This window comes from Ctenopharyngodon idella, chromosome 2 (assembly GCF_019924925.1).
Source record: "Ctenopharyngodon idella isolate HZGC_01 chromosome 2, HZGC01, whole genome shotgun sequence".
NCBI lineage: Eukaryota > Metazoa > Chordata > Actinopteri > Cypriniformes > Xenocyprididae > Ctenopharyngodon > Ctenopharyngodon idella.
In genome coordinates this window covers 30506278-30518310 of record NC_067221.1, presented here as the reverse complement: position 1 = coordinate 30518310, position 12033 = coordinate 30506278, and positions in this window count along the sequence as shown.

Here is a 12033-nt window from a genome sequence, read left to right as displayed (position 1 = left end):
TATATGGATAATATTTTCAAAACACTTACACACATGCAATAGTGAGGGTGTTGATACATTTTCCTATGCAATTGTGTTAGCCAATCATAACTGGCCATTTACTGACAAACCTTAAGAGATAAACCCCCCTAAAATCATTGCAGACATAGGGCCAGAATGAGGGTTGAAAATAATTTTTGCAATTATGTGACTTTTTTTTATGCAAAAACAAAAAAACAAAACAAAAACATTTTGAACCTTAATGAACATATTAAAATAATAAAATATGTCCACTTTAAGAGTACTGCAACAGTGACAAGCTGTTGTAGCCCTAAAGAATTTGTTTTCTTTTTTTTTTACTTTTTAAACATTTTTTGTGCTTTACAGCTCTAGAAACAACCCCACTCCAGCCACTTTAAAGCTCTGATATTTATTGACAAAGAGGCATGGACTGGTCGAAGTGAGTTCAAGGACTTTTCACTAGTGGGCCATTTGGGTTGTGGGCTGGCCTGGATTGTTTATACATAAATGGTTTAAAAGGGTGAAAAAGGCCCAATATTATCAGACACAGCAATTTGTGTGACCTGGGAAGATAGTTCAACTTATCTCTTCTACCCATTCTACCTCCCTGACCAGTTGCATTCCAGCTGCCAAATTTTGTGAAAGATACAAATGAATTGTTTATACTTTTGCAGAAAAAAAGCCAAATAGTTGATTTTCAAAAACAGAGTACAACATTTAGCATGTGTAGTGTCAGGCAATGAATGACACAGGGATGTGGTACCAACACAGATTCTGGGTATTTATTATAAACAGCAGATGAACAGATGAGTGACCAGTGTTGGGGGCAACGCATTACAAGTGACTTTTTCAAGTAATCATTTTGTTTTCATTTTTTTTTTTTTTTTCATTTTGTTGTAAATTTTTCAAATTCCTTTCCTTTCCTTATTCAATTCCTTTTTATTCCTCAAAATTAATAAAAACAGTGAAATGCAATTTTTTATGCAAACCTGTAATAATTAACTATATTAAATTACACAAACATACTTTATGTATTTAATCTCACTTTATTAACCAATGTTTTTGCTGCTGACCAACAACGATCTAATTCAACCATACTAATATGCAAAAATGACTTTAGATTTAGAAATAAGAGTGTTGAACTTCCATCTACTGTATCCTATTCTTCTTTAATCCAAAATGACAGCACAGCTGAAAGGTTTGTTTGAGTTGTGCCCTCTATTGTACAGGCATAAATATGCATTTTCTTCAGCCTGAGGCTTATTCATTTCCCTTTTGGTGTAAAAGGACCTTTACATTAGGTACTATTTTTGTTGTTATTAAAAAACAAACAAGCAAGCCTAGCCCAGGTGAGAAAAAGTAATGTAAAAGTAATGTAATGCATTACTTTTCACAAAAAGTAACTAAGTAATGCAATTAGTTACTTTTTTAGGGAGTAACGCAATATTGTAATGCATTGCTTTTAAAAATAACTTTCCCCAACACTGTGAGTAACAACTTAAGGAATAAGCAGATGGTACAACTGGTACTGGTATACAAATGGTAATCAATCCGCCAAAAAAAAACAAAAAAACATGGTTACTATACATTTACTATGATAAAACCATGGTTAATTTTCGTAAAAGAAAAATATGACTAATGATAATTCAATAAAATGTTCAGTATTAGGATTTTTCTATTAACATGTCATGATGTAGTTATTGTACTAATTTTGGCATTTGGCATTTAGAGTATTAGAGTATTTAAATCATTTTAAGATAAAACAATAGCACATGGTTGTAATGTAATACTTTAAACTGAACTAAAATAAATGTATATTATTTGCAAACAAATTACAATGAGGTGGTTGTTTTGCAACAAGGTGAAGACAGTTCTGTTCATAACAGACATGCTGATGAAAAAGTGACTGGTAAAGAAAATTGAAAATTGAATTGAAAAAAGTACACACATACACAAGTGAGAGATCACGAGTGAGCTATCAGGGAAAATGAAGAGAATGAAAAAGAAAATAGAAGTGAAGGTGCAGTTCAAGAGAGAACTTTTAATTATTTTGCAGCAGCATCAGCCTAAGGATTTAAACCTTTTTTTATGTGATGGCCTTACAAATAATAGTGTTGTCCGTGGTTTCAGAATTTGTTGTGGGTGTATGGGATGGATGAGTGTGAGATTTCCCAGTGAGGTTTTTAGACATAGCCTACTGAAAGCAACAATGGATAGGTTAATTCACCTCAGATCTTGAAAATAAATTTAAGGAAACAACAAATGTTCTAACTGTCAACTCAAGGTGAACAAACAAGTGTGTTCTATGATAAAAAAGAGATTGTTTCAGTCACTCAGTATTTATTTTTAATCATGTTAAAATGGTGTAAGATGTAAGAATGATAATGTACTTATTGTCAGGAAACACAAACTAGAGAGATAAATAAAGACAAGCTTTATTGTACACAGCAGTATTGAAATGGAGATGGATGAACTGGTTTGTAAAGACAATGCAGCAGGAGGATAACAGACAGGTAAGTTGCCACACACACACGTTTTCAGTCACTGATGAATATATAATGAACCCTTTTCTTTTGTTTTCTTGCAGGACGAACACCCTGGACTTGGAAGAGGACACGGAACTGGAGACAAGGAGCTGGAGACTGGAGATCGGAGACAAGGAGAATGGAGACCCTTGGGTGAGGAGACGAACAGCAGGTAAGGAGTCTTCAGGTGAGTAACAATCAGGGAGAACATAAGGTGAATCTAAGAGGACACTCGACAATGTGTGTGTGGTGAGTCCCTTTAACTGGTGCAGGTGGAATGAGTGACAGCTGGCGGTGATTAATACTCTGGTGATTGAGATTGTTGTGGCAGTGTGTAGGTGGAGCCTGGTGATTCCTTGACACTTAAACCAAGTTTACACCACAGGACTTTAAACGTCGGCAGATCGCTGTGCTGTTCAGACTACATGACTTGCTGTGGAGTCTTGAAGTCGTTGTGGTGTTCACACTACGTGACACTACGTAAATGATCTGCAACAGGAGATTACACACTACACGAGCTGACGACAACTGTCACCCAATGACTTTATTTGAAAATGGATGTTGGGAGGAAATTAGAATAAATTTTGAATTAAATTTAATTAAAATTAAAATAACCCTTTCACACATACTGTAAGTTTAAAACATTCTGGCTGACCTCCCAGAATTAAGGCGACTATTATTTTAGAACATTTCCCTTTATTGTTTCCATGATGATGTGTCATGCTTGTCACGTGACACACCGCGGCCAGCCGGCCACACTATTTGACAGATGTATTGCTTTTCTCATGTCATCAACTATCTGATATTCCGATTCTCAAATATGTGCAAGTGAGTGTTTTGTCATCTAAAAACCTATATAATGACCTTTATCTTAATATATAACGTGAATTCATCCATTTGTCCCGAAATACATGTGGCCGGTGAACTGGAAGAACAATAGAGTGAGTGAGCTTTATGGTTACTTACACAATGTGTATCTGATATGAATAAACGTCAGCAAATTATATTTGAATGGATTGTTATTGCTGCTTCCATAGACATCAGTGTATATTCCATTGGCTGTTGCGTTGCGACACGTGACACCACAGGATATCGAGTCGGCCGACAGCTCCAGATATTTAGCATGCTAGATATTTGTCTGGCATCAGTGAGGTGTCGGCGATGCATCAGCGAGCCTCTTTGATGCATCGTTAAGTAGCTCACACATAAAGATTGGCGAGCGCCGATCAACTGCTGATTTTCCCCCGATCACAGCCCGACCTGTCGATGAGCTCGTTAACTTGCAAATAGGCTTAAATCAGGCTTAAAATCCTGTAGTGTAAACTTGGCATTATCCTTTTTGTTGCGAATGCAGTGAGCTTGCAGAGAGAGCCTGCCCACATGCTCTTCTAATTGGCTGTGATTTTTGATTGATTTTGTCGTGTCTCGATTTGAGTCTGGTTTGTACAGATAAATTGCTTGCTGCTGATAATCTTATCGCAGCGCATCTGGTTAGGACTCAGTGTTAGGCTGTTTAAATTTGCTTTTCAAAACTGCAATTTCTTCCAAAGGCCAACTCATATTTTATCCTGTTTTGTCTAAATCCCAGGGTATGGCAAATGGTGTACTCTACCATACGTAAACTCTGCCCCTGCTGGTACAGTGCTGGATTGGTGGGCAGGACATCAGCCTGGCTCTTCTATCAATGGACAACTTGGACATGGACATGGTTCCAATGGTACAGGACGGTAAAGGATTCTAATCCTATCCCTGTCTCAGAGGGAAATGATAGGTGAATAACACTGATGTAGAAGCACCTAACCCTGTTTGTAAGCCTAAACTTGACATAAATGTGTCCCTCAAATCTGAAACCAATCTGATTGGTTGTTTTGAGGTGTAATTTGAAGGTCAGTGAGTTGGAGATTGATAATTCTTTTCATGGCACTGATGATGATGATGGGAGTAGCACTGGAAATTTCAGAAGAGTGGTGTGTCTGGAGAAAACATCTGCCTTAAAGTTTTCGGACCCTGGACAATACTTGATGGTAAAAGCAAAGGTGATTATTTGAAAACGGTGACCAGAACTCTAAAGACAGTTTGAGTGCCAGCTTGAATGTCAACAGCTCCTTGCTGCCAAAGACATAGTTTTGTTTGGCTTCTTTGTTTGGCTTCTATACTGTAGCTTGAGGGGAAACTTTAAAGGATGTGGAGAACCTGGTGAAACTGTGACGTACACACATTAAACTGTTAGCTTTTGTTTATTATATGCAATCAGAGACCTTAAGCAAGCATCTGTGTTTCATATTCTGCATTTTCAGGAAAGCAGATTAATAAATATTTCTATGTTGGTGTCACCATTAACTGTGCATGAGTAAGCAGGAGCACCACTGATTTCAACAAGTCTCTTCAAAACATCAACTACAAAAACTGATGCCACTGACTTTCCTGTAAAGGTAGCAGACTCTGGCTCTAAAATAAAAGAATTACTGCACTCTTCAGAAGGTGCATGCAGAACTATAGAAATATGTTATTCATGATAAACAGTTCTTAATTGCTATCACAGACCAGTGCCTCTTACTCGCTGTCAGACAGGAATGACATGTCAAAGGGCAAATCAAACCATCTCACTCTAGATTGAAAAGTGACATGAAACCTCTGAAAAAGAGAGCAAACACCTCCAATATTAAATGTGTAATGCTATGTTTTGAATGGACCAATATAGATCCCAGTATAGCATGCTTACACTAGCTTTTTCATACTTTGTCTGTTGTTTGTAATTATAGTCTATACTGTCCTTGTGTGTATTTATTGTCTAATATCTTGTGCATTTCTAAGTAATGATTGTGAAATGTTGATTGTTGCAATGCTAAAACTCGAAGAAAACAAGATGATCTGATTTTTAAAAAATAACTTGAGTATTTGCCAGGAATGTTCCTCCTGCAGAGATAAACACTGTTTTGAGAACCAGGGAAAACTTATGATCAAGAGTAAAATCCTTCTCATTATTTCAACAGTTTATTTCTTCACACACTTGTGTCATGCCCCAAGAACATGGTACAACACAAGTTGACCTAGGTCATGAACATTTAAGAGTGTTGAGGTTTGAGATCTCTCTGTCCAGTGGAGATTATGTGAAACTCGCAGCTTAACAGCTATAATTTTGACAAACAAGTACATTAACTTCTTGAGAGAGTTACTTTTTTTTTGCAAGCTATGTATTTTACCAAATATTTTCTCTTAAAAAAGAATGTTATCATTTGTCCTTATATTATTAAAGAAAATATTTGTGCTGTGAGTCTATATTTTTTGGTCACATTTTAAATAATATACTGACATAAATGAGTATAAAAATAGCTTTGACAATGATTCAACTTCATTATCAATATTGAATCAATAATGATGCAATACATTATAAAATCTGAGATTTTATTTGATTTTGATTTATTTATTTTGGTACCGTTCATAATAATTTTCATATGAAAATATTATTTATTTCATATTTAAAAAAAAAAAAAATCTATTTCTGGTACAGTGTTTTACTCAAGAAACAGTATATATATATACAATTAGCCTTTATATATATATATATATATATAAAAGCTAATTGTCTCCTATCTAATTTGCAGGATATTTTGAGGTTGGGAAGATATTAAGTGGTTTAGGGCAGTGGGTTTAGGGTTTTACTCACATCTACTGTAACCTCCAGTTTGAGCCTGGAGCCCACCTTATTTTGCTCAAAAAATTAAGCAGAATAGTTTAGGGTGTATTGAATTTGGGGGCAGTGACAAAGGTCCTTTGTCAGCATCCATCAAGAGTCAGACGATATACAACCCCTCAGACAAGCATAAGTGCCTGTTACATGATGCCAGAACCTCTTTGGGGCTGACCAAATGCCTTTCTCCATGTCCTTGTCAAACTCCTCTCCACATCCGAGTTGCTTCCAGAAGTAAAGTCATTCTCCACTGCCTCCACAAGCTCCTTGCATACCTTCTTTGTGCTTCTGCAACTAACACAGGTGTAGTCCTTATAGCATCCCAACACCTGAAGCTGAATAAGGAGTTCCACCTTCTTCAGTCTGACAGGCTCCACCTTTTCATCTTCATCAACACAGGCATTGAAGCTAATTCTCCAGACATCACAGCTTCCAGGGTCACTGAAACACCCAATCCCCTTCATTACAGTAAGATGGTGATCCATTGGTTATAATTGACATCTGCCTCAGTCTTTTGTCATGTTCATGAGAAATCACAAGAGAATTAGTGAAGATTTGGAATATAGCTCATGAGTTTTATGAGTTTTACCAATTTTTTGGTAACTTTATGCTTTGCTTTTTGAAGATTTGCATTCTTTTGATGCTTGAGAGCTCTAGTTCCCATTAATTGTAACTGTGTGTAAAGAGTGGCCAGTACATTTATTTGAAGGGTTAGTTCACCCAAAAATTAAAATAATGTCATTTATTACTCACCCTCATGTCGTTCTACACCTGTAAGACCTTCGTTCATCTTTGGAACACAAATGAAGATATTTTTGATGAAATCCGATGGCTCAGTGAGGCCTCTATTGCCAGCAATGTCACTGAACCTCTCAAGATCCAGAAAGGTACTCAAAACATATTTAAAACAGTTCATGTGACTACAGTGGTTCTACCTTAATATTACAAAGCGACGAGAATACTTTTTGTGCGCCAAAAAAAAAAAAAAAATGAAAACGAATCTTTTGTTTCGAATCAGTGATTCGGATTGCGTATCAAACCGCCAAACTGCTGGAATCACGTGACTTTGGTGCTTCGAACTGATTTGAAACAAAAGATTCGTAAAGCATCGAAGCAGTGTTTTGAAATCGGCCATCACTAGATATTGTTGAAAAGTCTTTTTTTTTGGTGCACAAAAACTATTCTTGTCGCTTTATAATATTAAGGTAGAACCACTGTACTCACATGAACTATTTTAAATATGTTTTGAGTACCTTTCTGGATCTTGAGAAGTTCAGTGACATTGCTGGCAATAGAGGCCTCACTGAGCCATCGGATTTCATCAAAAATATCTTAATTTGTGTTCTGAAGATGAACAAAGGTCTTACGGGTATAAAACGACATGAGGGTGAGTAATAAATGACATAATTTTCATTTTTGGGTGAACTAACCCTTTAACATTTTCTCTTTTTCTTTCAACAGAATAAAATTGTCATACAGGTTTGAAACATGATAGAGAGTAAATAAGATAATTTTCATTTTGGGGTGAACTAATGTTTAATGGAGTTGACAGTTTTTCACACCCAAGTTGGCAGTGTTCTCACAAATGCATGCTGCAGTTCACAGCTGCAGCAAGAAAGTACACACACACACACACACACACACACACACACACACACACACACACACCGGTTTGTTTTGCTATCAAAGTGAGGACATTCCATAGGCATAATGGTTTTTATACTGTACAAACTGTACATTCTCTCCCCCTACACTACCCCTACCCCTAAACCTACCCGTCACAGGAAACATTCTGCATTTTTACATTTTAATTAAAACATTGTTTAGTATGTTTTTAAAGCTATTTTAAATATGAGGACTCCTGAAATGTCCTCATTTCATGTTTACGTCGTAATACCAGTGTAATACCCATGTCATTATACAAATTTGTGTCCTCATAAATCACACAAAAACACACATACACACACACACACACACACACACACACACACATACTTACACATAAATTCTGCAATGTTGATTCACAAATTTTTTATTCATATTTGATTAAATTTGCAAATAAGTTTTGTCACTTAGCACACTCACAGCAGGAGGGATGTATGTGGTTTGTTTCCGAGACAAACAGTTAAATAAGCATACTTCTACTCCTTAAAAAAATAAGTGGCAAACACCCTAAAAGTATCTCCAGTTTGTTAGCTTTGTGGAGATAGTAGCCATGGCAACAAAATTAGCACACAAAACACAGAGTAAAGTAATGATGCTATTGAGTGACAAGAATGCTAAAATTATGTTTAATTAATCTTTTTGATAAATCCCCTTTAAACAGTATATAGACATGTTAGCTGCAGTTGTTGACCTTTTAAAATTGCATGTTATTTTATTTTGTTTTTGCTAACACACACATAACCACAGTGGCTGTATTTTAGAAATGATTAGCTCAGCACAGTATGCAGAAGGAGCAAGCCTGAAAACACTAAAAATATTTCTTCTTTCCACATTTGAGTAAATTTTATTCAAAAACAGGATATCCTACTGTACTGATTTCATAAGATAAACAGACCACAGTATAGAAGACTAATAACATGGCCATAGAGGCAAAGCCCAAAAAAGCTGCAAAACATTAAAGCTGACTGTGAGTGTTTCCTGCCCCTGACGGTAAGACCAAACACTGTCTTAAGATCTTGCACTATTCTTTGGATCTGTTATCAGGTTCCAAAATTAACATTATGCCCCACCTGCTATTTGTCAGCATCAAGGTTTGGCTGTTTAGCATGTCAGGATAATCACTTCTGAAAGGCTTGAGACTATGTGCATTCTTGTGGTACCCTCTGCTAACTCCAGTGTAGTAAATAGTCACGTGGCATTTATGGCTCAAACCATAATGCCACATGACTGATGATCAGCTCAAACCAATCTGTATGTGGAACTGAGTGCCCATGAGTAAGCATTTTAAATCCATGGCCACTGAGATAAGTAGTTTTATCCAGATTTTACATACCTCTTTAAACATCCCAATTGATGTTCGGGTGACAAGATTTTTGGGTGACATCTTCCATCTAGACAATGGGGTGTGTTTCCCCCAGGAAACTTTGGTAAAGGACAGCCCCTAGCCCCAACATTAGGCTTGTTCGACTTGAAGCAGCGCTGCACAGACTGATCAGTGTATGACATTAAATTACCACAAAACTGATTAGAGAGCTGACGTCTCTGTATGCTTTTAAATCACTCTCATGGTACTTTGATGTCATACACCGATCGGACTGTGCAGTGCTGCTTCAAGTCGAACAAGCATATTGCTTTTACCAAGCCTACTCCAAAGACAATTTGACCACTTTGGTGTCACACCCAGAGAGCCTGTGATAAAACATGGCAATCCTAGAATGCTAGAGTTTTAATAAACCGTTTTGTTGATTATAACAGGAGCGTTCTAGCATTGTGTCACTGACCACTCGCTGTGTAAACATGGTGTCAGTTCAGGTTATTTTTTTTATTTATTCTTTATGAACGTATTCGATTTTCTGACTAATTACATAATGATTCTGGCATTAAGATTTGCTACTGTGGTAAGCCAAGTTCATGCTCATTAGAGACAGCCCTCATGACAGCTATTTGGACTTTAATGTTACTTTCATTCTGAGCTGAATGGGACCCTTGAGAGAGTAGGGTTCCTGGAGAGATTGGAACAACACATTTGTTAAAACAAAGTTGTGGCGGGAACACTAAAGCTTCCAGACATTAAACAATGAGGGAGTGCCATTATTTATAAACAGCTCACATCCTTTGGCTATCTGTGTCCTGATGGCATTAGCTATAGTGTATAGGGATAATTTTTATCAAGAATTCATTCAAAAGGTGAAACTCATTCAAAAGCTTGTGGTTGTGTTAAGGAAATACTATTAGACGTAACTATTACTGATGCTCATACTTAAGGTAAGGGATTTGACCAAACCCTATTATACTAAAGATAACACCACTCACATTTTCTTTTACAAACTTCTTTAAAGTGTGTCCTATAAGATTATTTTAAAATCAAGTTAATCGAGAATCTGCCGCTTGTTTATATCTCAGTTCTTTTCTTTGAAATACACATGCTTATTTTTCTCACCCCCTGGTTTCCTCTCAAACCTCCTCCTTTGAAGCTCTCAATGGATAGTCTTCATTTCCCATGGAAACAATAGCTGTCGCAGATCTCAGCCTTTGTTTGGGCATTCCTCTCTGCCTGGCGGCGATATGAAGCAATTAGGTACATGTGAGCAATTAGTGAACTGAGTTTTTTTTTTTTTTTTTTTTCCTGTCACACAGTGTTTTGTGGCTGGATGACTCAGAGTTCTCACTATTTGATCTATACTATCAACTAGGGACTTATATGTCTATGCGACAGGTCTTATTGTGTGATAAGTTTACATTTCTTCATATATAGTGGATCAGTATATATTTAATGCTAAAAAAAACTTGGATCTAAAAGCAAATCATATCTATTTAGTTGGATTCAATTTTATTGGACTCTTTTTAATGTAAATACAGCCAATAAATTACAGTTCAACAGTCGTCACCCTATCCTTTGCTCTAATCTCATCTTCCCTCCATCTTACTGTATGAGTATGGTACTAGCTGGTACAGGCTTATATCTTCTCACTATGCCTGGATTTGTACATGTGTGTTTTATGTCAGCCTGCTATACATTCCAAGGACTGTGTGTGATCTGACCCCACTGCACTTGACACCCACTCCTGTGTTTGCATGGTAAACATCATAGTAAAATGTTATCTCCCTTATCATTTAAGTTGAGAAGCCAAACTCTTTGGAGAGTTCCTGTCTTGTCTCCTGTATTTTTCTTTTATCGAAGTAGTCATTTTTAACAGAAAATACACACACACACACACAATGCACTGTGTTAATGCACTGTGAAGTAACATGAACAAATAATGAACTGCTGTATTTTTATTAACTAACATTAGCATAGATTAACAAACACAGTAACAAATGTTAAAAGCGTTACCGTTTTATCTTTAAAATACCTCAAAGGTTTTCTGGTAACACTTTACAATAAGGTTCATTAATTAAACATTAGTTAATGTATTAACTAACATGAACTATCCATGAGCAAGACATTTGTTACTGTATTTACTAATCTTTGTTAACGTTAGTTAATGAAAATACAGCTGTTCATTGTTTGTTCATGTTAGTTCACAGTGCATTAACTGATGTTAACAAGATTTTAATAATGTATTAGTAAATGTTGAAATTAACATTATTAACATTAAGATTAATAAATGCTGTATAATTGCAGTTCATTATTAGTTCATGTTAACTAATGTAGCTAACTAATGTTAACTAATGAACCTTATTGTAAAGTGTTACCGGTTTTCTATTGGATTTAAGTCAGGTGACATACTCGGTCAAGACACACTTTTCACATTTTTTCATAGCATGATTTTGACAGTGATTTTTTTCTCAGGGCCGAATTGACCTATTATGACACAGGAAACAGAGGGAAACCTGTTTAAAACCACTACTTTTCATGAAATGAAAAAACATATTAAAGTATTAAAGTTGATATTCGGCTTTATATATGGCCAGACACTTGCATGTGTTGTTATATTATTAACATTCTACCAAAATTAAGCCTAAATGGAGTTACAAATTTTTTGACCGGCGAATGTCAGACATAAGGTACTTGTTTTGTCCATCATTAGAAGGCAGTAAGTGCATCACTTTACGTTTTCATCAACCTATAAACTTATACATTTTATTGTAGCTATGTGGGTGCTCAGTTTTTTTTTTTCTCTCTGTAAATTTGTCCAAAATCTCATGTTA